Below are 27,517 nucleotides of genomic sequence, written 5' to 3'. Positions count from 1 at the left end.
TGATCTATATCCCAATACATTTTGGCGGGTTTTTAGGGGTAGTCGGTTGTAGTAGGACATTTTGCATCATCCTCTCAAAAATCTTCAAAAGAGGCTACTTGATGTTGGAGAATCTTCTCGGTTAATGGATAGTGTTCACATTAATAATTCTGCTCCCTCTAGCTTGGTAATTCCCTCTTCTACCAATTCTGACGTTCTTTCTCTTGTCGTTTCTAATTTCGTCGACTTGCGGTCCATCGTCATACAAGTCCATGAAGGTTTTTGGGTTCATTATCTGAAACCTCATAACCAAAGATAGGAGAACATTTTGGACCACCATATGAACTTGGTCCTTTTTAGAAGGCTTATTCTTCATCAACCTATTCTTATTCCTCCATCTAGTTAAAAAGTTAGAGAATGATTCATTAGGCTTTTGTTTAGTGGATTCAAGACCTTTAATGGAAACCTCGAGATGTGTGTTATAATCATACTATTTTATAAAAGCACTACACAAATCTCGCCACTAAGTTTTAGCAACCCTTTCTAAACCATAGTACCAGTTTACAGTAGGTCCTTTCAAGGACAGTATAAATAATTTCATAATTTGGGATTTACTCAATTGAGTAGTTCCTATGATAGCAGCATATTATTTTAGATAGACCTTCGGATCCCCAATTCAATTAAACTTGTTCATCTCGAGCATCTTAAACTTGTTAAAATCATAAGTTGGGTATAAATTCTTGACTTCTAGCATTCTTTGCATCTTGTCCAGTCTTGCACTCAGGCCACTCACAACTTCATTAGTAACATGAGCAGTTTTTTTCTTGGCCTTATTTAGTATGAACTCATCAAAGTCCTAAAAGTCTCTAGGCACCTCTCTTCTAACAACATCAACAACAACAACAACAACAGTATCAGCAATAGTTTCAGTAGCAACATCAATAATAGGATCCACAACAACTGGGGGATTAGGTACTGCGGGGGCTAACTGACGTAGCTGGAGCTCTTCCAAATCACACCCCTCAAGTCATCGATAATGTCACGACCCCATCTGTGGGCCCGTGACCGGAACTAGGGAATGGGTATGCATAAAGCCACCGAATCCCGTAATAAGTCTGACACTCACTGACTTATATAAATCTCATCTTATTTAATATTATTAATGCCACAATTTATCATAATCATTAAATTTTACACAAATAATTCGCTCTGCCAGAAGAATTAGGCGAGACCCGAAACTACAAAGAATTACAACAGATAAGTCTATTAATTATACTACGGAGAATCTAAGATTTTACAAGTTAACATACTAAATAAATTACATCACCTGATAATGAAGGAGTCGGGTTACTTGATAAGAGTCGCGGGAAGACTAACAGTCACGGATATGAAAAACAGTAAAATTGAGACTGTGAGTCTCGAGAGTAAGTTAAAATCATATATCTAAAAACAGTTGCAAACACTTCAATAATACATTTATTTAATTTGAAATAAATACTAAGTCATGCAAAAATAAACGTGCCATGTCATGCTTAAATTAAATAAAATAATTTCTTACACATTACGGGACGGAGTACTTCAGTAGAATCCTAATCCCAACACTAACATCTTGGCTAATCTCAACTCTAACATCTCGACTCTGTCATTCCAATAGAACTGGCGCCCAGAGAGCGAAGCTTAACCAGGGTCCTTAACTCCAGTCCAGTCACTTAATTTTCACTATCAACCTTAGCCTTTCGGCTCTCTTATTCCAATAAGACTGGCACCGAGAGAACGAAGCTTGACCAGGGACCTTACCTCCAGTCTGGTCACTTAAGTTTCCAAGTAAGCTGGCGCCTAGAGAGCAATGCTCGACGAGGGACCTTTACTCCGGCAACCACACTCTACTAAGCCTAGAGAGCGATGCTCGACCGGGCAAGTCCTAAATTTTCCTTTTTAAATTTACCCATTTATCCTTTTTCCATCACTCTCGGATTCACACCGGTACACTCATCAAACTAATATGTTCTACTATTGTCCCATCCCGTATCATCATGCAATAACAAAATCAATGATAAAGGAAATGATATATATATAAATAGTAATGAAAAAGCATGATACACATTAATAATAATTAAATGCATAATTTAAACTTGCAATCAAATAATCACAGTAGCTATTCAAAAATTTATGCATGACACGTGCATAACCGATATATGACTTTAACTCACAGCTTTGACGACCCTTAGCTCTGCTCCGATGCCTCGAGTGGAGCGAGCCGAACTGACAGATTACCTAATCATAGAAAATAATTAATCAACAACGTTGAAACAATTGACAATTTAATCCTAGGTCTAGACTCCTAAGACTGACTGTCTAAGAATCTCGACTTGGGTAAATTCTACAGAAAATTCGGCAGAACCTCCCCTACAATACGGACATTTACCCCTCGTAAAACCAGTCCAGGACCTACCAGAAAAACACTTCAAATAATCAACAATTTAATACAACGGGAGTCGGGTCCCTAAGACTTCACTATTTTTCCCGGCTCCCCACACAACACAAATCACGACTATAGCAGGCAGTCCGACAACCAAATATTTTAACACATAAATATTATCTAATACTCAACACAAATCAATAAGCATATAATAAACTAGAGAATTCCAAAACCTACGGGCTAGAGAAAAATTACCGAGACGCTTGATCGCTCGGTCGACTCGCCTCCAACCGCCGGAGTCCGATCAACGATCCGAACACACCATCGGACTCGAAACGACACGCTGATGACGATCCCCGCTTTCAATTTTCCAATCCGACCCCTGATCATCCATAGAGATTTGCGGACGATTTCGGCCGTCGATTTACAAACGGAGTCCGATCGCCATGAAACCGGTGCCACTGCGAAGCTTGAGCTGAGGGGAGTCCAGATATGTCCTCCGATCAGCCAAAGCTCGTCGAAAAAACTAGAAAATGCCAACTGCCCCTACTTTCTCTCTCCACCGGATCTTCCGTCTCCGGCCACCACAGTTGACACCGCTGCCGCTAAAACAAAGCAAAGATCGAGGGGAGTCGATCGCCACCAAAAACAATGGCTACCGACACCGGAAACGCCATGAACAGCGCCGGACAACCGCTGCATCAACTCTCCCCCCCTTTTTTTCCTTCACTTCGTGTTGTCGCGCCGCCAGCTCTTCCGCCAGCTACCGCCACCATGCCCCGAGCCGATGAACGACAGTGCCCTCTCTCCCTCCTTCTCTTCTCCCCCCAACGCCGACTCTCTCCCTCTTCTTTTCTTCTTTCTTTTCCTTTCTTTCCTTATCAGCATTTAGCCCCTGAACTTTTCTTCATTACCATTTGGTCCCTCAACTTTTTTAATTACTAGCAATTTCATCCTGTAGAAATTCCAATTAACCCTTAAACTTTTCTTTAGCTTTTCAAGTAAGCTCCTAATTATTTAGCTTGGGCCAAATTAGAATTATTGAATATATATAATTACATATACACCATTGCTTTTAAATATAAAATTATCAAAAAGTCCTTGCCGACATATTTAATTACAAAAATACCGAACATACAAATTTCCATTAAACCCATAATAATTAAATTATACTTTTAATCCTCATCCTAAAATAAATTTTCAATTTAGTCTTAACACACAATTAATTTAATTAATCAATTTGCTAACTATTTTTCAACTTAAAAAATTTAATACCACCAGTTAATTAAAATACCAATTTCCCCGAAAATTCTTTCATAAAACATCCTTTACAAATTTTTCCATAATTTTCCTAATATAATTTTATTTATATAGATATACATTTGGGAAAAAATTTGAATAACTAAAAATATAATTTATTTCTCAAGTAATTTACTTAATTAACTTCTTAAAAAATCAACTAATTGGGTACAGAAATAACTCCTTTATTTGTCTAATATTAAATTTCAAAATTGCATTTAAATCATTCCAATTAAACCGAATAAAAAAATAGAGCTAAAATTAATTTAAATAAAAACTAGTTTATTAATTATTATTAATATTAACATTATTAAATGAAAATTTCGGGTATTACAGATAACAACATTCTTGAGGATCTCGATATCTTGTTCATTAGTCCGTTAGCCATTTCAGACTAAGTTGTATTTTCGGTTGTAGTCTCAGTTGTAGATAGCTGACTTCTCGATCTTTGGTGACAAAGGAATTCTCTTTAGCCTACCACTCTCTTATCTCTTCCAACCTAAAGGAGAAGAGTGATGCATGAAATACATGATATGCATGATGCACGTGTAACGCACAAAACACAGGTTAACAATTAATCAAGGACAGAGAATTTATAAGGTCTATACAATCAATCTTTCCAACCTTATTACTCCCACATATGGTTCAAGGTGAGTCTCTGTCTTAGGATTTTTGGTCTAGGCTTACTATCAACTAGGGATAGTAAAAACCGATGTGCATGCCAAAAGCTTTGAAAGCAGTAAATAAACAAGATGGTATTTTTCAATATAAGGGCAAAGCCTGTATGTTATGGGCCGAGGACTTTTAAGATGTGGGCTTCAAACTTTGACAAGGGATAATACCTCAAATAGCAAGCAATTGGGTACCAAGTGGAGATTTCTATTGTCAATACCATGGGCTGAGTCTTTGATAAAGAAAAAGGCACCCACAACAAATACTCTTCCTTTGCTCATCTCCCACTCAAGGGTCCATGCAGCGATGGAAGCTTACTCGATTGTGAATAATGATTAACCAGTGTCGTATTCCAAGGTTAGAATGGAACCTAAGAACTATTACCCAATGCCATTAAGGCTATAGAGACCATGGTACACAATGTGTGAAAAATGGTGTAGTAATGCAAGAGTAGACTATTAAGTGATAAAATAGAGGTAAGAATACATCAGAATTAGTGTCTCTTAATCTTAGCAGAGTCATCATTATGGGTGGCTCTTTCGGGCGTGCATCCAAGTGTCTTTAGCGACCACGACACTGCAAGTCTTTTCAATCTAATTAGGAACACACTAACTAGTCATTGAGACTAGCGTGGAGAAGGGAGTCGCCATCTAGTTAATCACCATGACACTTTTTCTAAATTTGTCATATCAAGAGATGGATCTGAAAATAAACTTCCCTAATTTTGTATTCCTATCTTTAATTTTATTAGTTAATGGCCTATTCCCTATATATGCAACAAATATTTTCTGCATATAAGTAATACAACATGGCATGGGTCTGCTTAGTTCTAGCCCATTTTTATTAAGCCTGGCCCAACTTGTGACACCTGTAAAGGATGTCAGGCATACATTGTATGCAAATGACTGATACATAAAATGTTCTTTAACTACTAACTTTTAACTCAAAATTAATATGTATAACAAAAACTATTTATATGAGCCATACAAATCACACACCAAAAAGCTCACAACATCAAATAATACTCCTTTTTCTATATACACATAAAATGCACTAGTTTTATACATGATAACAAAATCCACTAGATATGTCACCTTCAAGAAAAACTGAGGGCGACCTCCTACTGACCTACCTGACACAATGCTAGTGCGACAGATGCAAATGTTTCATCAAGACCAATTATAATTCTTCTAATCCTGAAAAAAATAATGCAGAGGAGTGAGCCTACAACTCAGCAAAAGAATAACATAATTTTCTATGAAAAATAACACAATCAAACATGTAGTATTATCAAGCATCAAACCATTCGATATTTAATTATGACTTTATAGTATGTATATAAACATTGTCATAGTATTTTCTTTAGGACAGCAATGAACTTGTGAATTATATTTAATTCTATAATAATAATTTTTTCTTAAATTTTCATGAATCCCCATACGCACACAGCCAACCATAATCTTATGGGAAATTCCATATCGCACACAGCCTTGCCTCATTCACAAGTAGCATTGTGTCCTTACATTCATCCAACCATAATTCTTATATTTATATATATAATATACCACTCCATTTAAATAATCAACATCTCCATAATATATAAGAAACCATAATATACCTATGATATACCAAAAACATACCATATTTCAACATGGCAGATTTAATAGTGCACATTCAAAAATACACCAAAATTCCAAATTAGGAATTCCAAAACCATATTCTCCATATCAGTAATATTATAAGTCTAGATTAATTTGAAACTAATTTTACATCAATTGGATGTGTATAGAAAGAGAAACATAAAAAAAAATCCACCATAGTCAAGCTGTCAATAAAATTAAGCATCAGAAAGTATGATCCAATTGACCATCAAAACAACAAAATGAAGCTTCCTCTATTTCTATAACATTTGTAAATTACATCTCAAATTTTCTATAGCAATAAGTAGCACTCCATTTAGAGTTATAAAACTCCAAATATGGCTAAATTAAATATATTGTTCGCATTATAACAAGACACCCAAATTCACTGATGTGTGCTACTTGTGTTAGCTACAATCTAAGGCAGTGTACCTATCGATGCAGTCTAGCACTAATGGCGAGTATCAAGGTCGTATTCCTCGGGAAAGTGAAAGCCCAGAGTTACTCCTTTGTTCTTTGTTATATTAACCTAAAATGAGTGATGAATAATTTCTAAACTAACTAATAGCTACAAGCTAAGTTCTAAGGGAGATGCAGGAGTAATTGATAAATAAAATAACCAAGACAGGAAAGCAAACCCAAAGGGAACCTAAACTAGTTGGCAATCAAACAAAAGATAAAGGATTGGTGAGTCTAATTATGCTACCCGTGGACGAATTCTTAATCGAATTCGGTTTCTCTCTCGAGATAACCGAATTTCTAAACCTAATAACCTAAAGTTGGAATCTCTTCCTAACAATTAATTCTTAAATTAGCATTAAGCTTTAATCGGCCTCTATTAAGCTTTGTTAATTCTTAATCCGGCTAGTTAATTATCATTATCTCTAAGCGATTATTAACTAGTTCTTGCTATTCAAAATTCCAATTGCCAAATGGACTTCTCAATCACACAAAGCAATCTAAATACACAATTCACAACGTCTCATGAATTATATATTATCTTATTAATACTGAAAGCAAGAAGAATACAAAACTAATCCAAACAATCCAACAATATAATACTAAGCCAACATAGTAAAGAAATCCCAATGGATTTAATCAATCTAGCTAATCATGTTCATTATCAAAATACACAAGAATTCAATTACAACAATGAGTAAAGGTAGAGAAAACCCGATTACATCCTTGGATGAGAGTAAACAGCCCTAATTCCTCTTGCTTGAATTGAATCGATTCTTGTTCCTCTTGCTCGATTTGAAAACCAATCAATGAACCTCGCCCAATCTTCAATCTTTAAAGGAAATTCGATTGAACCCTTGATCCAAGTCTCCTTTTCCTTTGGTTCCAACTCAGAAAACCCTTAGAGAGAGAAATATTAGGGTTTGGGACGTTCTCCCCCGCTCTTCTTTTTTTCTTTCCTCTCTTCGTTCTTTTAATTAATTCGCCCTGTCGCCGCCAACACGGCCGTGTTGATGCCTGTGTTCCCAACACGGTTTGGTGTTCCTGGCCGTGTTACTCTCTGTGGCCGTGCTCCCTAAGAACTACTTTTTCTTTGATGTTTGATGCACCCAACATAGCCAGTGTTGAAACCAACACGGCCATGTTCAACTTCCTCATGCTCGTACTTAGCTTGTTTCGGTAGCCTGGGTGTCCAATTATGCTCTAATTCTTCCCTTTATCATCCTTTGACTTCTTTTGGACCTAATGCACACAAACAGAAGCATTGGGTGAGTGTTGGGACCAATTCACATCCAAATGTCCATAAAATCAATCTTAAAAATCCCATTTAGATGTGTGTATTTTACGCACATCAAATAACCCCACACTTAGCTCATTGCTTGTCCTCAAGCAAACAAAAATAAAATAAGGAAAATAAACCATTAAGGAACAATACTTAAGCTGACAGACAAGCTAGAGAGCTCCTGCACATATCCTTAACAAGCGTAAGTCAAACAAAAAGAAACGAAGCAATTAATTCAAGTATCACAACCAAGATGCCAAAAATTCACAAAATACTGTCTCAACAAAATTATTCAGAACCAACTCCTCACCAGATTCTCTCTAAGTCACTCAAAGTGTTTAAAGGATAGTGTTAAATCGCTCAATGCATCAAATACTGCCTTACTTACTATATGCTTGCTCTTAAATCCTACTCCTCCCACTTATGGAGAATCAACAACCATGTCAAGAGGTCTGTATAAGGGTTGTAATGGGGATTAGGTAGGGGTAGGTAAATTTGGTAAGAGTTGAACCTATGGTATTCTGCAATGAAATACATGACCTGCACACAAGCCACAATGATCACAAAGGGTAAACAATGGACAATAGTCCAAGGTGGGAAATAGGAAGTCAAAATGTTTAGCTTACTTACTTTCTTTCTTTTCATCACCTTTCCCTCTTATTCTTCTATTTATTTTTTTTCCTTTTTTTCTTTTTTTTTTTCTTTTTTTGGATTTAATCATAAGGGAAGAACATTCACATAATAGAGTGAATTTCTTTTGGATTGAAGAAAGTTGCTATAAGATTCCACACTATTCCCAAGATAAAAATTCCCAATAAAAACAACTCATGTGCAGAATCATAACCCAAAGCAGAATAAAACTAAGTGGTAATGGAATATGATAAAGAAATGGTGAAAGACATAATCAATAAACGAATTAAGGCTATTTGGCTAGAATGAAAAACCTAAGTGCCTCTATCATACCAAAGTGTTAAACTCTCCTTGTGGCCCTCATAAGCATTACCGAGCAAGTTCTAAAAGTAAAGACAGTAATTGGCACTCTCAACAAGAAATAAATACAAGCATATAAAGTGTATGCTTACAATTTAGGCTTAATTTCTCACAAGTGTGCTTTTGAGTAGGTTCCAAACAAAAATCATCAAAACAGAATTAAATAAACCAAAGCAACTTAGTGCAAAACTCAAACTAATCATCTTACATTCTTCCGCAAAACTCAACACTATCGGTTTTACCCGATCACATGGACATAAACAGGATTTCAAAAGCAAGTCAACAGTAAGAGCATCGAAACAAAGTGAAAATTTTTGAAAATTTTACAAAAAATTGCACAAAGAATAAACAAATAACTGAGATGGGATAAATATCACCCACCCCACACTTGAAGGACACACTGTCCCCAATGTACAAAATATATAAGAAATGAAGAAGAAAAAATAACTAATACTGCCCTAACTATGGCTCCGGAGTGAAAATAGGTGCATCATCAGGGATATCAGGGCATTGGCTAGTTTGTGGTAGAGGAGTGGCTGCAAATAATAAAATAAAGAATTAAAATCGAAACTGAAATAAAAATTAAATAAAATATGAAAACTAAAACTAATACAATGTTTCAAAACAAAAGGTTAAAGTATTAGAGATTAAAGATAAAAATTGGGATGCCTCCCAAAAGCGCTTCTTTTTGATGTGATGAGTCTTCTTAACTGGACTCATGGTGAAAAGCAAATGGGCGTGATTGACAACCATCCATCCTTCTTCTAAGGAAATGTCTTCAAGTATCCGCTTAGAGGGATAATCGTCAATTTCCTCTTTCCGACTATTAAGCAAGCTGCCAGTATGATGGGCAAAACTCGCTCTTCGTATAATTGCACGTAGTCATGATGCTCTAGGGGCTCTTCCAATTTGAAAGCTGAAGTTTCACTAATTGGAAGGATCAATGGTTGGGCAATTTCTTCACGAATGTTGATGGTTTTCTCCAGTCCTTGGCTTGGTTCACTTGCTAGAAGAAACTCGAGCTCCTTCAAGGCTTCTTCATTGGATAACTCGTGCTCATCTTCCATCATCGAAGGGACTTTTGGAAAATCCACCAAAAATTCCTCTAACTGCAACTCAGCATCATCAACTGTACATTCATATTGGTAGTCTTTCAGAGGAATCATGTTTGCCTTTTTCTTTTCTGGTTCTATCTCCATGTTCAAGGAGTCATCCTGCACGTAAGCATCATCATCAAACATAATAGATAAACCAGAAAAATTCGCACTTGAACGCAAAGTGACGGCGCTCAAATGTTACACGGATTAGTAGCGTTAGATGGAGTTTCCAATTACTCTTCAGCTAGTAACTTGAAGATCAAGCCTACTTGATGCTCTATGTTCTGAATCGAGGCTTGTTGATCTTCAAGTATCCTGTCTGTTTGTTGGAATCTATCCTCAAGACTTATAAAGAACCTCATCATCAGCTCCTCTGACACTAACTCTTCATCTTGAGTTGAAGGTGCAAGGTTAGGCTGCTGAAATTCTGGTGGTTCTTGGCCATCTAAGCTCCATCCAAAGGGTGAATGAGTGCTCTACTCTTGATTGTAGGTGCTTCCATACGAGTCATTCGGCCAACTTCCCGTATAATTCACCTGTTCACAGTTATAAGAACAATAAGCAACATCACTATACAATGGACAATCATTACTCAAATGTAAACCATAACAAAATTCACAAAAGACTTGAGATGAAAGGATAGAAGTGGAGAGTTGATCGGTAGCCCTGCAAAATGATTCCGCTCGAGCTTCTAAAGATGCACGGGTATCCCAATTTTTAGCACTCTCTTGGTTCCCGATCCCATTTTCCAACATGTCATACAAAGAGTTTAGCATTGAACCTCCTTATCATCCACTATCTGAATCATAAACTTAACTAAATAAATGTGTACAAACAAAATAGAAATAAATATAAATAAAAATAAAAAAATTGATAAATTAACAAATAGCAAATTTCACTCTAGTTTTCAAACAGTCCCCGGCAACAGTGCCAAAAACTTGATGTGTGCTACTTGTGTTAGCTACAATCTAAGGCAGTGTACCTATCGATGCAGTCTATCACTAATGGCGAGTATCAAGGTTGTATTCCTCGGGAAAGTGAAAGCCCAGAGTTACTCCTTTGTTCTTTGTTATATTAACCTAAAATGAGTGATGAATAATTTCTAAACTAACTAATAGCTACAAGCTAAGTTCTAAAGGAGATGCAAGAGTAATTGATAAATAAAATAACCAAGACAGGAAAGCAAACCCAAAGGGAACCTAAACTAGTTGGCAATCAAACAAAAGATAAAGGATTGGTGAGTCTAATTATGCTACCCGTGGACGAATTCTTAACCGAATTTGGTTTCTCTCTCGAGATAACCGAATTCCTAAACCTAATAACCTAAAGTTGGAATCTCTTCCTAACAATTGATTCTTAAATTAGCATTAAGCTTTAATCGGCCTCTATTAAGCTTTGTTAATTCTTAATCCGGCTAGTTAATTATCCTTATCTCTAAGCGATTATTAACTAGTTCTTGCTATTCAAAATTCCAATTGCCAAATGGACTTCTCAATCACACAAAGCAATCTAAACACACAATTCACAACGTCTCATGAATTATATTTTATCTTATTAATACTGAAAGCAAGAAGAATACAAAACTAATCAAAACAATCCAACAACATAATACTAAGCCAACATAGTAAAGAAATCCTAATGGATTTAATCAATCTAGCTAATCATGTTCATTATCAAAATACACAAGAATTTAATTACAACAATGAGTAAAGGTAGACAAAACCCGATTACACCCTTGGATGAGAGTAAACAGCCCCAATTCCTCTTGCTCGAATTGAATCGATTCTTGTTCCTCTTGCTCGATTTGAAAACCAATCAACGAACCTCGCCCAATCTTCAATTTTTAAAGGGAATCCGATTGAAACCTTGATCCAAGTCTAATCCATCTAAGTCTAATTCAGTTTTGTAGATTAGGCCCAAGTTACTATCCTTTTACCCAATGGACTATTGTTTTCATGCCAAAGTCCAATTTAATTCCTAGATCTATATGAATTCATTTTAATTATCACTCACCCATCAATTAGATACATACACTATTTTACAGATTACATGGATACATAAATAAAAGTAAAAAAGATAAGAAAAATAATAAAATTACATCCCTCTTATATTACTAACTCAAAATAGATCTAGGAATTCATTTTAATTATCAGTCCCCCATCAATTAGGTACATACACTATTTTACAGATTACATGGATATATAAATAAAAGCAAAAAAGATAAGAAAAATAATAAAATTACATCCCTCTTACACTACTAACTCAAAATAAGTAACAACTAGCTAAATACGAGTTAAAAACGGTGAAATGAGATAAAATTAGCAAAAATGGGCAAATTGGAAACGAAGAGTCGATCGACTTTATGGCCCCTTCGGGCAACAAAACAATCAATTTTTTAATTTTGGTAATTCCTAGCTCTAGGATACTCCGAAAAATGATGAAAATATAGAAAAATATGGGAAAGCCAATTAGCATGTGATCAAAATGAAAAGAAATAGACAAATAATCAATAGAATAATAGGATCAGGTCTAGGCATATGATAATGGTAGTTCACAACAAACATGAATTATTCTTGGCCAAGACATGGACTAATATGAAAATTAACTATCTAACACGCTTGATCGACTAATCATTATATAGAAACAACAAATTAAGAATCTAATGAATCCAGAACATGTTGGCCATTAGATGGAAAATTGTGAAGAAAGTAGATCATCATATGACAAATGGAAAAATTACCTAAAAAACATGTTCTATTGAATCAACAGTTTCAATTCACTTAATCTTATTTATGGCATATTTCTTAGTTAAACACCCTAGCATGAAAATCTAATTAATTAATGTAAAAGTTATCAAATTTAGACCTTGAACATGCAAATATATTTTAATCAAGATTTATGTAAGCAAAATCTATCATCAAATGTAAACACAGGCATTAAGATCAAAAGCACAAATCCTAAACATACCAATAAGAATAGAAATCATAAAGAAAAAGAAAAGATGATGAGATGATTAAGATATGGAAACCTTCATGTTGTCATCATATGTTACAGATCATTGAGCCTTAGGAGTAGAGGAAGAGGTCGATCCAAAAGCCGGGTAAGGATCTAGAGTGTTTAAGGTATTTGTGTTTGCTTTTAGAAATTTCTGTCTCCTGCCAAGTAACTTACCGATGCTTTCTTCCAAATTTTGCTAACTCCTTAGTCTAGGGTTTCCTTTTCTATTTATAAAGAATGTGAGGAAAACCCTAGAGTCTAGGATAAAACCCATTTAATTATCAATAATCCAAAGAATTAAAGATAACTAAAATGGATTTATCAAAATATTTTTCTGATGATGGATACATGCTTTCTAATAACTTGGGATAATATTAATAAATATCAATTTAATTATCAAATAGTTAAGAATTTATATAATTATTGGTAAAACCCCTTTCAGAAAATTAATTTTGGCAATGACGAGTGTTTAAAATTCAAAAAAAATATTGAAAATAACCATGAAAACTAGATTTGGAGCTAATCGGCTCTGTGTACAACGGATTAATTGTAGGTAGACTCAGAAAAATTTATGTTTTAGCATGAATTTGGCTGTTTTGCTGATTTTGACTCAAAATTGACTATTGTGATCAATTTGGTCCAAATTTGATGTTTCTAATTTCAAAAAAAAAAAAAATATTTTGGCTCAATTACTCATAGCCCTAATTGAGACCTTGACTCTAATTAGATTTGTGAGATTTGAGAGGAACATCGATGTTCATTATTGGAATTTTCATAATTCCCTCGATATCTATATTCAAAAACCATGTACTTACAGTTGCATACCACTTGGGTCAATCCTGAAAAGTTGCAGTCATAGTGGCAACTCCACCAGGGACATGAGAAGTTGATTTCAAGGAATAAATGAGTTTTTATCTTGCCTAACATTATTAACTTAACCCTCGCATTGCATTTATATTAGTAATAATATGTCCTTGTATTTCTGGTATACTAATGATGATCACCACCTTTGGCTTGTGTTAGGAGATCATAGACTTATAATGTGGAGTAGCGCCGACACACTTCCGAATTAAATGCAAAAAGGGATAAGTTCCTCATAGTATAAAAAGGGTATTTATCACCAAGGAAAACTTATCCTTTATTACCAAGCCAAAGCTCATATAGAGCCTTAGTTCTTTCCATTAGGATTTAGCATACTATCTGCTTGATTAGTTAAAATATAGCCTTGAAGTCTTTTAATTAACTGAATGTTTTTCTTTCTTAAACTGAGATTCTCTGGTTTTTTGTATGACCCTAAATTGACACCTTTGATCGGGTAAACACGAGGAGACGTATCAAAAGCAAAAAGATGGCATGTTAATTACTTGCCTTCCTCGCTATATTTCTAGATACTCTCTAATATCCCCACTTAGAAGTCCTTAAATGAATAATTTTCTCTCACAAAGTTTGCTAGGGACATCATATCAAACGCCCTACCAAGCCTTGAGAGACATAATTGGTAATTATGAGAAGGTCATGTCCACTTATTAGAAAAATGAGAGCGAGCATGAATATCCCTTGTTGATGTTCATGCTAAACTCAAAAATCCTAGGAAAGAGTGAGATCAAACCATGTATACCAAGGGTGAGTGAGTTTTGCTTGTAAATATTTGAGAAATTTAAGCTACTTGACCACATGCTATCTGCGGCTTGTTGTAAATGATGCTAACCTTCTTTTATTTTCAATTTCCATCCATTACACATCATGCATACATGCATTTGCATTCATAACACACATGCACTTACCGCTTTCTTACAACCATTTATCTTCTTGATACAAATAAATGCTGACGGATTTTGAGATGTAGATGAAGTTCATATAGCTCCAAGATGAGATTCATTCTCAAAGCACAGATTCAAGCTTTGTTTTGAACCATTAAGCATATAACCAATGAGCTCAATGATGTCACCTACCTTCTCGAAGGAGAACGCAGAGAGATTGTTGTTGCTGCTCCTAAGACTCCAAAGGAGACATCCAAGAAGAAGAAGCAGGTTCACCCAGAGGATGAGCAAAAAAGAAGAAGTATGCCCAATCTTTTATGTCCTTGTCCAACATCCTAGTCGACCTCTGAGCTTGAGGGCTGCTTCCTAACAAGATAGTCCCAACCATAAGGGTGCTAACTTTCGGTGATCGAAAGATCAAAGGGTATTGTATGTGCCCAGGATTTTTGGACATGACAGAGATGACAGCGTCCACCTTAAGAAGGAGATTCTCAGTACCTTATAGGTAAGAAGATCATCATGGAAGCTTGGCTTTTTTAGAGGGAAGCACCAAAGAACTAAGGATAAGGCTTGAGGAGATATTTTGTAGTTCCATTTCAATATTGAGCCATATTTGATTATTTTTGTGAAAAGAACTCCAAATAGTCTCTCTTACAATCATTGAATATTAATGTTTTCTTCAAATGCAATTTATTTTCAAAAGCTCTTATAAAATATATCTTTTTTTTCATAATCCTGACAATTATTAGGTCGAGAAGATAGCACACATGCATACATGCATCCGTATTTTTCATACACCAATTTCTAACCCTTTTGTAAATACAACCATTCCATCATTGCTTGGGTCAAGCGAGCAAGAAGACTTCTTAGAGAACTCGATGAAATGGCAGAAGCTAGTGTATGACCATCAAATGTCCAGGTCTTACAAGAACAAATAGCCATAATGAGAGGTCAAGTTCGGATTTGATGGACATGGTCAAGCAGCAAACAGAGTTGTTATAGCTGATCTCGCCTATACTAAATCTAGGGAATGCCGTCAGCAGCAGCACAATATCGGCAAATGGTGTTAGTACACCATCACTGCTTATTCCTTTGGATTTCGCTCCCTGTGCAACCAAGAAAGAGAAGCGCCATGCTAATAATTCCTCTGAGTTTGTGGATGGTGATGATGAGATCTCAACACTTAGACCTACCAGTTCTACTCTAGCACAAGCAAAGGTGGACTCGAAATTTGAAGAGATGGTCGAGTAGCTAGAGAGGGTACAAAAGATGCTAAAGTTGAAAGGATGGGAAACAACAGAAGATATTGATGACCTAGTAGTTGTAACTTCAAAGGGAAAGGTCAACCTCCCTGATCTACAGAAATTTGATGGAACTGGGGGCCTGATATGCCAATTACTTCCATTTTTGTGCATAGTTATCTTATTTTATGCCAGAATCACCTGTGTTTTATTCCTTTCATGTTTCAGGTGATCATCGATGGACATTATGAGTAGTCGAGAGAGATACATGCAAATATGGACCAGAATCCATCAAAATTGAGCAAGGACTACCATTTCAAGGTTGAGCACGGCCTGGACTCTAACCGTGCTGAACCATCAACATTTGACCCTCAAAAGTGACTTTTAGGCACGATTTTTGAGGCCACCACGGGCCGTGATACCGACGAGGGCACGGTCAGGGAGAAGACCTAATTTTCTAGATTCGGAGGTCCACCACGGCTTGGACTCCGCCCGTGCTGACCAGCACGGGCTTGACCATAGCCGTACTTGGGCAATTATATAGGCAAAATCAAATTATTTTGCTAGGGTTTGGTTTTCTGACTTGAGATTTCATATACATGCACGAGCCACCCGTTTTCAGACTTCGATATTCGACTTTGGGAGACTATTTCGCATATTGAATGACGGATTCCAATGGTTTAAGCATCACATTGAAGATCAAGAGTGGATTAGGAGGCATTCAAGAGGCAATTTGAGGTTCATCATTCAGATTTGGGGATTTAGGGGTGTTCATATGACTTGAAGAGGAAGGGTGTACATGTTTTCAATTTGCTTTTTTGTATTTGTTCCTTACTTTGAGTTACTTATTAGCATGAGTAGCTAAAACTGTTGAACCCATTGGGGTTTATTTGTTGTTGGATTGCATTTAATGTTTATGAGATTTTGATTATCAACGCTTGTTTTCTTCTTGCTTTCATTATTAATAAGAAATCACATTATTCATGAGACGTTGTGAATTGTGATGTTTAGATTGCTTTATGTAATTGAGAAGTTCATTTAGTAATTGAAAATTTGAATAGCAAGAACTAGTTAATGATCATTTAGAGATAAGGGTAACTGACTAGTCGGATTAAGAATTAATAACTATTAATAGTAGTGGATTTAATCTTAAGGCTAACCTAAAATCAATCATTAGGAAGAGATTCCATCGTTTACGTTTTTAGGTTTAGGGATTCAATGTTCTCGAGAGGGAAATTGAATTCAATATAGAATCCGCTTATGGGTAATCACAATTGTAATCAATATAATTTCTACCTTCACTAAAATCCAACTAGCTTAGGTACCCTTGGGTTTGCTTTTTCCCTTGATTATTTCACTAAATCTTTACAGACTGTTTGACATTTAGTTAATCACTTAGCTTGCATCTAGTCATAGAATAGTAACTTCATCGATTTTGTTAAGGTTAGATATCATAAGACACTGCAGTAGTTATAGGATCACCCTTTCCCGAGAATACGACCTTGATATTCGCCATTAGTGCTAGTCTGCATCGATAGATTCACTGTCTTAGATTGTAGCTACCAAAATAGCCTATTAGGGCCCCATGCTTTTCTGAACTTATACTAGGTTGGGATGTCCACCTATGCTAACTTGATAAAATAATAGATAATCAAGTACTTTAGGCTGTACATAACAGGGGCAGCTGCCAGATGGTATTGATATTTAGAAGAAAAGGTTTGAGATGACTGGAAAGACATGGCCTTGAAGTTTTTCCATTAGTATGAGTATAATATGAAAATAGAAGCTAGTACTCGAGAACCATATCTACCAAGTAACTGGCTAATAAGATAACCTTAGATTTTATCCTCAGTTCTAGGACCAAGGTAGCGAAGATTATTACCTAGCCAGTTGAATAAGCCCAAGCCCAATTTGCTATTAAAGGCTTGCTCCCTATCATTTATGAGAAATTGGTTGCTTACCTAATCAAGAATTTTGGAGATTTGAGGGAGTGTATCTCAAATGTGGAAGAGGCCAAACTAAAATAGAATTCTTATAAGAGGAACAATGGAAATGCCTCCAGTTCAAAGGAAGTGAACATATCAATTGTAGGGTTTAATGCTACCAACCAACCATGAAGTTGCTAAGACCTTCGTAAATCAAGAGCATAAATTGCTAAGACCTTTGTTCATCAAGTTGGGAACAGTTTAGTTGGGAGAGAGTGTTGGATCCTTCAGACATTCTCACCAATGGTTGGGCATAAGACTGAAATTTGTAAGAGTCCTTAGAGCAAGATATAAAAGCTAATAGATGATGGAAAAATCACTGACCCAAAAAAAGGAAGTCGTGCAAATCTATTACTGAATTATAATAATGCTCGTTTGCAACTTACCCAACCATGATGGTAAGTTCTAGCCTCCTAGAATGCTATGTTTTTTAAAATTAGTGAAGCCATACAAAAAACCCCTGATAAACAAGAAGAGAGATTGGAACATGAGAGTGATAAAACCACAATTATATAAGTGATGACGACTTTGTTACTATCATTCACGCCTAGGGTAACTTTGGGACTAGTCTTCCATAACTGCGAGTCTTGAGATTTAGAGAAGTGAGCAGAGAGAAGAGAATCAGCTAGGGGGCGTAGGACCCTTAGATATCTAGAGTGAGTTCCATGTGGCAATACAAAAGCTAGTGAGGAAGGTAGTTAGGGGTGTCACCCAGGATGGATGAGTGTACAATTATATGGATAAATCAAAAAAGCAAACTGAGGAAGAGAAGAAGGATGAGGACATAGAGAAAGAGAAAGAAGAAAAGAAGAACAAAGCAAAAGTCAACGAAGACGCCCTGTAACACCCGGAATTTTTTTTTATATATTTAATAGTGAGTTTTTATTTAAGTTAATTTTAGCTTTATTTTTATTCAAGTAAACTATTTGAGAAATGATTATATTTTGGTTATTCAAATTTTCCCAAATGCATATTTATATAAATAAAATTATATATTGGAAAATTATGATAGAAATTGTAAGTAATTAAGAAAGTTGAGGGACCAAATTGCAATAAGGAAAAGTTCAGGGGTCAAATGTCGATATTGAAAGGAATGGAAATCGGGAAGAAGAGAGGGAAGAGAGAGAGAAAGCGTCGACGTGAAGAAGGAGGAGCCGGAGTCGTCGGTAGGTGGCGGCCGATCACGGCGCTTGATGTTGCTAAGCGCATGAGCGCAAGCAATGAAAAGCGCGTGGTAATCGCGCGTAGGGAGCGGCGGCCGGAGGTCGTTCCCTGTTGGCGGCCGAGTCGAGTGGCGATCGGCTCCTCTCGGCAAGGGCTCTCTTTTGGCAGCAGCGGCAACGCCTGTGGTGGCCGGAGACGGAAGATCCGGTGGAGAGAGAAAGTAGGGGGCAGCCGCGTTTTTCAGCTTTTCCGGCGAGCTCCCATGAGGATGGACGATCGGAGGACGTATCCCGACTCTCCTCGGCCTCAAGCTTTGCATTGGCACCGCTTGTGGCGATCGGGCTTCGTTTGCGAATCGACGGTCGAGATCGTCCGTAAATCTCTCCGGATGATCGGGTGTCGGATCGGAAAATCGAAAGCAGGGATCGCCATCAGCTGCCAGAGTCCGATGGTGTGTTCGGATCGTCGATCGGACTCCGGCGGCTGGAGGCGAGTCGACCGAGCGACCGAGCGTCTCGGTAATTTTCTTTGGCCCGTTAATTTTAGAAATTCTTGGTTTAATTGTGTCTATTGGATTATATTGAGTATTTGATGATTTTTGTGAGTCAAAAATAATTGTCTGTCAGTTTGCCTGCCTTGTATTTTGTGCTGTGTGGCGGAGTCGGGAAATAGTGAAGTTTGGGGACCCGACTCCTATTGTTTGAATCGTTAAGTATTTGAAGTGTTCTTCTAGCAGGTCCTGGACCCGTTTTTACGGGGGGTTATGTTCGTGTTGTAGGGAGGTTCACGGATTTTCGGTAGAATTCTCCCAGGAGTTGAATTCTAGGCAGTCGACCCCATGAGTCTAGACCTAGGATTAATGATCGATTGTTTCAGCGTTTTGATAAATTGTTTTCCATGATTAGATGATCTGTCTGTTCGGCTCACTCCAACCGAGGCACCGGAGCAGAGCTAGGAGGTCGCCCAATCCTGTGAGTTAAAGTCATTTAATCTTTGCGCTATTGCTAGTCTGATTTTAATATGCTATTTAGAATTTGTGCTTAATATGATTATTAGTATCGCAAAATAAATGATTTCACTTGATTATTAATATTTGAAATAATATAAATATTATTATTAGTATGTTATAATAAGATAAACGTTATTATTTTTCCCCTCACAAATTGCACGTTGTTTTACCTTAAATCTTTAATCTTTATTTCGATATGTGTTGGTTGAGTTCATCAGATAATGATATTTATTATATGTGATGATTGTGTCTTGGAAAATGCGGCTTGCATAGGTAATGATCATGGACATGTAATAAGATTTTCATGGGTTTGCCCCGGTCGAGCATGGCTCTCGGGCTGATTTGTGTAAATTGCCGGAGGTAAGGTCCCCGGTCGAGCATTGCTCTCGGGGCTACCTTATTGGATTAAGAGAGCCGAATGGCTACTAGATTTCTTATTTGGATACTTAAGTGACCAGACTGGAGGTAAGGTCCCTGGTCGAGCATTGCTCTCGGGGCGCCAGTCTTATTGGATTAAGAGAGCCGAATGGCTACTAGATTTTAGGGTTTAGGGTTCTACCGAGCCACTCGTCCCGTAAAAGTAAATATATATTTTATTTATTTATTTATTATGGTATTTGATTATAATGTGATTTGTATTTACGTGCATGGTTGATATTTTGATTCGAATGATTAATATTTTATGTGAAGGAAATAGTAGGGTATGATTATAGTATGGTTTGATATACTGATTTGAATAATCTATGTTTTCTGAGAAGAAGCAATAGTCTCTAGATTATTTGATTTTAACTCACTCTCATTTTCTGTTTTCAGATTCGTGACTGTTAGTTCTCCTGCGACTCTTATTCAGTAACCCGACTCCTTCATCATCGGGTGATGTATTTGATTTGGTATGTAAATTGGTAAATCTTAGATTCTCCGCAGTAGTAATTAGTAGATGTATCAGTTGTAAATTTTCTGAGCTTCGAGTCTCGCCTAGTTTTTCTAGTAGACCGAAGTAATTTTGTAAAGTGTAACTATTAAGATAAATTGTGGCTTTAATAATATTAATTTGAGATGAGATTTGTTTAAATCAGTTAGTGTCAGGCTTACTACGGGTTTCGGTGGCCTTAAGCCTACCCATTCCCTAGTGCCGGTCATGGGCCCACGGGTGGGGTCGTGACACGCCCTATTTATGCAGGTGAAGAAAACTTAGCCAACATCTCTATATGGGAATTGCTGGAAGCGTCCTTTGAGCACCGTCAGATGTTAACAAAGGACTTGGACCAAATAATACATGGCCACCGAAGCTGGTTTTTGGGTAGTAGAGGATATTCAAGAGCATCTACTAATTAGAATTCAAGTCATCATGCTAGAAGCTGAAGAAGAAGAGATAACTGAAGAAGATTAGTGAAAGTGCAGGGGCTTGAGTCACTACTAGCACAAGTTCGAGCGAGAGACACTCCAGCAATGAGAATGGTGAGAAAAATAGGGCATACTCCTAGATTTGGCTTAGGTAAAGGCTGCGAAGAAGTGATCTCTAGGGTGATCAGGGGATTATAGAGAACTCCATCCGATTAGGATAAAGGACACTGAACCCCTTGCTAATAAGCTAGGTAAGGAAAAATGGCCTACAAAGAGGTTTTTTCAGTTTGTGAAGGAAGGGGCTTTGTCTTCTTATGATGGAAAGCCTGAGACATGGGTTGAAATCAAGGGGAAATCTCGCCCTAGATTTGAGATCTTCAGCGAAGAGTTTCGGGCCATGAGAGTCGAGAAGATTTAGAAGCTTTATGAGAAGAAGCTAGCCTCTGAGTCCAAGACCGAGACTGCTGATAAGGGGAAAGGCAAGATAGAAAAAGACCCAATGCCAACAATTGACAAGCAGACTGACGTGGCTGCATTTATTGAAAATTCAATTTGTAATGTCTTTTCTGAGGACTTGTTTGTCCCTAACCTATTTGACAATGTTGATAAACTTGTTGCCAAATTTAATGATATGAAATTGAATTTTGCTTACCTGTGTGGTATTTTGTCTGATGGTGATTTGCATTTTGATGATCATTTTATATGCATATTTGACATTAATTCCATGTTGGCTCATCCATTAAATTTAGGTACAATTGAGTCTCCCAAAGAAATTATGTTAAGCTAGTCTCACTCTCGAACAAGAAAAGAGAATAATAAAAACATTAATAAAAAGACAAAAGTGCTTCGCATGGTCCTATGATGATATGCCTGAGTTAGACTGAGAAATAGCTGAGCATAAAATTCTCACTTATCTTGATATAATGCTAGTTAAGTAGAATCTTTAAAGACTTCAACCATAATGGGCTCAGCTAGTCAAGGAGGAAATCTAGAAACAAATAAAGGCTAAGTTCTTAGAAGAGGTAGTCCTAGTACCCAAAAAAGACGGGAAGGTTAGGGTATGTATTATCATGGAAATCTAGAATTTAGAGTTACATAAAGCCCAATGATGAGAAAATTTACTTGGCTAAAGAATGGAAGAAAAAGGGCATTTTCATCCCTAAAATTTCGAAGAATTTCTCAAAAAGTGAAGAAAAGAGTCAAAATACCCTCTGTCCAAATGCTAAGCTCGCGCCGGTCCAACTTGAGCTCGTGTAGGTGTACATTAACCACGTGTAAGTCCACCAAGACTTTATGCGGCTAGAAACCATTCCTAGGGGCATGGTTCACTACTTTTGTCCTTGGATGGGCCCAACTTGAGCTCACGTGCGTTCAAATTTTCTTTGCCTGAGGTCAAGGCAAGGTGTGCTCTGACCCCGCGCCTGTTTAGTTTGGGCAGAAGTCACCTCTTGATGACATGTCGCTCATTCGTTGGAGGAGAATGAGCGAGAAAACTTCTCCCAGCCCCACTTTTAAGGACTCGAAAGTCCTCCTATAAATATTCACTCCTCTCCACTAAGTCAAAGGCTGGTGATTTTACTAATTAGTGAGAGAGATAACATTTAGTACAGATATTTATTAAGAAAATACAAAGAGAAAAGAAAACAAAGAGACACTTTTTTCTTTTTCCTCTTTGAGCAATCATTTTAGGTTTTACAAACCTATTTCTTTTTTCTTCATTTTCTTTTAGAAACCTATTTGCATTTGATTAAACAAAATAAAAAATTAGCCACTTGAGGGCCTAAATTTACTCTTCATTTCATTTTCTTGTATATTTCCATGTTTACTGCCATTTTGTTTAATTTTATAGTTCTGCCATTTTTTAAGAAATTGCATTATATTACTTTTGGGTTCGTTGACCCCACGCGGGTTTAACCTATACTCACGTGAGGTTAGCCTCTAATTCCTTGACCATATTGTCTTTAGCATTTTAATATTGTGTTTGGTACATATGGTCTTGTTTCTAGGCTATTGGGACTTGAGCCAGCATGAGATCACCCCACCGCTTGCAAGGCTAGGGAGTCCTTTCCTTGAAATGATGCGGTTTTGATTGGAGACGATAGTGTATGGTATGTTCCAAGCTCTAGACACCTAAGCTTGTGCGAGGTCACCCTCTACTCGTTGGGTCTAGAAACTACATGAACCCAAACGGTGTGTTTTAGGTGAAAACGACACTGTTTTATTCTCTATCTGTAATTAAAGAAATGTCCTCGCATGAGTGGACCTTTTACTTGCGTGAGTTTTATGACAGCTTGGCCTGGAGAAGCGGTCCACGAGGGTGAGAGGTATGGGGATACATGAAGATATCAAATTGCACATTGAAATGGATTGGGGAATGATTGATAACATATATGTAAAGAGTTGGAACTAATCATATAAGGCATCTTTTGGTTGTTTGGCCGTGGAGTTGTAGGAATTCCAAAGTTAAACGTACTTGGTTCAGAGAAATTCCAGGGAAGACCTCCTGGGACGTTCTCGAACCCGCCAAAGGGATGAAATCGTGAGGCCAGTTGGGGGCCAAAGCAACCAATATCTCATGTGATCTGGTTTCGGGTCGTCACAAGTTTAGTCCCATTTCTCCAAACTAAAAGGTTAAGTGTCCACAAGAGATGTCATTTCCTTCCACGTCTTGAAGAGACTGTCCCCGTGCGAGGTTACCCTCTACCTGTGCAAGGTCACCCATGTGATGAGACTAGTAAATATTTTTTTAATTTTATTTTAATTCCTCTATTTTATCTCATGTTTATTTGATTTATATCTCATTTAAATTCTACCTACTATTTATTTTGCATTAGATATTTGTTTATTCCATTATATTATTTTTGTATATTGTTTGTTATATTTTTATATGTTCATTATATTCTTCTTGGATCATCTTAAAATGCTAACCTTGGGAATGCAGGACTAAGTAAGAGGCATCCCTCTAAAAGATTGATCATGCTCAGAATTATTTTTATGCATATGTAAATTTGGTTTAAGGCCCTTAAGGCTGTTGTTTCTTTAGGCCCCTGATTTATCCCTGATTCTTCTTAATCCCGTTCTGGTTTCTATCCCTTCTATGTATGTTTATTTTATGCTTAGGAATTCACCTCACATGTAATAAAAGGGTAAAACTGAATTTAGTCATTGTTATGATCGCTCTACATGTCTATATATGAAAAAGAGTTAAAGCTTATCAAAGTATCACTATATGCTCACCTAAATTGCTAAGGCTAAAATGAACACGACACTTAGAATAGGATTAATAAAAATTGCAAGATTTTGTGCACAGTTTGGCATGAGAAGATAAAACATAAGGCACCAAAGTGCCTTCCGACTAGGACTAGTAAAAACACCAATGTGCTTCCTCCTTAGGAAATAGCTAAGGTACTCAAGTGCCCTCGTCTAGGTTAGTCTCTTATTTTCTCATCTCACATGCTAATAAGATAAAAATGTTAATGAATAAACTTAATATAGAGTAAAGGCGGCTAAGATAATATTATTGGGTTAGGCCAGCTTGTTTACTCTAGTGGAAGCTAAGCATCATAGCCTAGGCGGATAAGGGTGATTTCATAAACCTTCCCTGTTCGTATCTAACTTTTCAAACTTAGAATCTTTAATTTTAGGGAGGGAAAAAATTAGGCTCTCTGCGAGAGATACAAAGCTATCATCCTCACTCCCGTAACATGTCCCGATCTCATTGGGTGGTGACTCCTTCTTTGATTGGTCTTAAGGCCTTTTATAATCCCTTAGAACCCTCAACTAAAGAGCTCATATTAAAACCGTCCTAGTACAAAGAATGGTACCTTGACATAGTGACGAAGTCGCCTATCAATTAGGGCAGGCCCTTAAAAGCCACGCTCACAGTATATATGGATTACCGGGACCTCGATATGGCTTCACCTAAGGAAGATTTCCCCTTGCCATACATAGACATACTAGTACACTGTGCTGCTTCTCATGCCATGTACTCCTTTATGGATGGATTCTCAAGGGCAATCAAATAATCATGTAGATAGTAGATAAACTAAAGACGACTTTTATCACTGAATGGGGGGTATTTTGCTTTAAAGACATGTCGTTTAGACTAAAAAATATAGGAGCAACCTATTAGAGGATGGCCGTCACCATGTTCAATGACATGATGCATAAGGAAGTCGAAGTATATGTGGATGATATGATGGTTAAGACTAAAACCTTCGACAAGCATACAAATGCGTTAGGCAGATTTCTGGAAAGAGTTGAACAGAACAATCTTATACTCAATCCAAATAAGTGCATCTTTGGGTCAACCTCTAGTAAGTTGTTAGGATTCTTGGTAAATGAGCATGATATAGAAGTAGATCTCAATAAGGTAAAAGCTATACGAGAAATGCCCTTACTAAGAATAGAAATAGAGGCCTGATATTTTTGGGAAAGGGTGCAGTACATCAACAAGTTTATTGCCAAGCTCACATCAATTTGCTTTCTTAACTACAAGTTGCTGAGGAAATATCAAAAGATAGTTTAGGATGAACAATGCCAGACTACGTTTGATAGAATTAAGGAATATCAAATGAGCCCATCGGTGTTGCAACCACCATAACTCGGGCGAAGTTTGATCTTATATATAGCTGTAGAAGGAGAAGACCTAGGGGCAATGTTGGGATAAGCACTCGAAGAGGGGGCTGAGCACGCCATGTACTACATTAGTAAAAGCTGCTGCCCTTTGAGACCAAGTATAACAAAGTTGAGAAAACATGCTTAGCAGTAGCATGGTCATTGAAGAAACTTCAATACTACTTTCAATCTTACCACGGTGCAAGCAATATCTAGACATGATCCTATAAGGTACCTATAAGGAACACCTTCTATGGTAAGAAAATTAGGAAAATAGTAATCATGTTGATGGAATTCGACATCGAATACATAACCTAGAAGGTGATGAAAGGATGATAAATGGCAAAATTCCTTGTGTAAAACCTAATCTCTAAGGATGAGCCATCTCTAAAGGATCAGCTGCAATCTTAGTAGTCGGATGGAGACTATACTTTGATGGGAAGTTAACCAGAAAGGTATAGGTATCGACATAGTGCTAACAACCCTAGTAGGAGAAATAATCCCTCTGGTGAATAAGCTTAGTTTTTAGCTCACGAACAACATGAAAGAGTTTGAAGTGTGTGCCTTTAGTTTAAAGACATTGCTTGCAAAGGGTGTTCAAGAAGTTGAGTTCCTCAAAGACTCCATGCTGGTGGTTTCAAAAGTCAATGGGGAATAGGATTTGAAGGAGGAAAAGCTAAGACCCTATCACCAGGATGTACAGTAAGTAGCTAAATGGTGAAGAGGTGTCACTTTGTACACATTGGAAGAGATCATAACCAAATAGTTGATGCGCTAGCTGGCCTAACATTAGTCTAGGAAGATCCTAAGAAATCCAAATTCAAGCCTCTAATCATTGCACAATCTTATGAGCCTTGATATAAGAAAAGAGAAGAATAGGTCAAGGCAATGGTCAAACGATGGCAAACCATGGTACTATGACATTCATTGGTATTTGGAAGAGGGTGCATATCCAAAAGGAGTTGAGAATAAGGACAAGGCCATTCTATGAAAGCTGACACTACATTTCATTTGCCACCAAGGCATGCTCTACAAAAGAAGGTAGGATGGAATTCACTTAAGATGTGTAGACGAGTAGGATGCGCGATAATCATGGAAGAAATCCACTTAAGGATTTATGGCACTCATATGAGCAGTCCATACTTAGCAAAGAGGATCTTAGGACAAGGATTCTTTTGGTTAACAATAGAAGAAGACTGCATTCGGCTTGTCAAGAAATCCTACCAATGCCAGATTGACGCCTACTAGATCCACTTGCCTCTATCTGAATTATACGCAATGTCTTCTCTGTGGCATTTTATTGCTTGGAGGATAGATATTATCAAAGAGATAAGACTGGTAACCAACAATAGGCATAAATACATAGTAGTTGCTATTGACTACTTTTCTAAATGGAATGAAGCCGAGTCTTTCACAAAGATTGGGGCTAAGAAAATGGCTAAGTTCATAGAGAGGAATACAATTTGCTGATATGGGACTCGTAACCATATGGTCTCGGATAATGGTGTTCAATTCCAAGCCGAATTTAAAGCAATAATGGAAAAAGTAGAGGATTAAGCATCA

The sequence above is a fragment of the Ricinus communis genome, chromosome 7 (genome assembly GCF_019578655.1).
Source record: "Ricinus communis isolate WT05 ecotype wild-type chromosome 7, ASM1957865v1, whole genome shotgun sequence".
NCBI lineage: Eukaryota > Viridiplantae > Streptophyta > Magnoliopsida > Malpighiales > Euphorbiaceae > Ricinus > Ricinus communis.
This window is presented reverse-complemented; position numbering follows the sequence as displayed.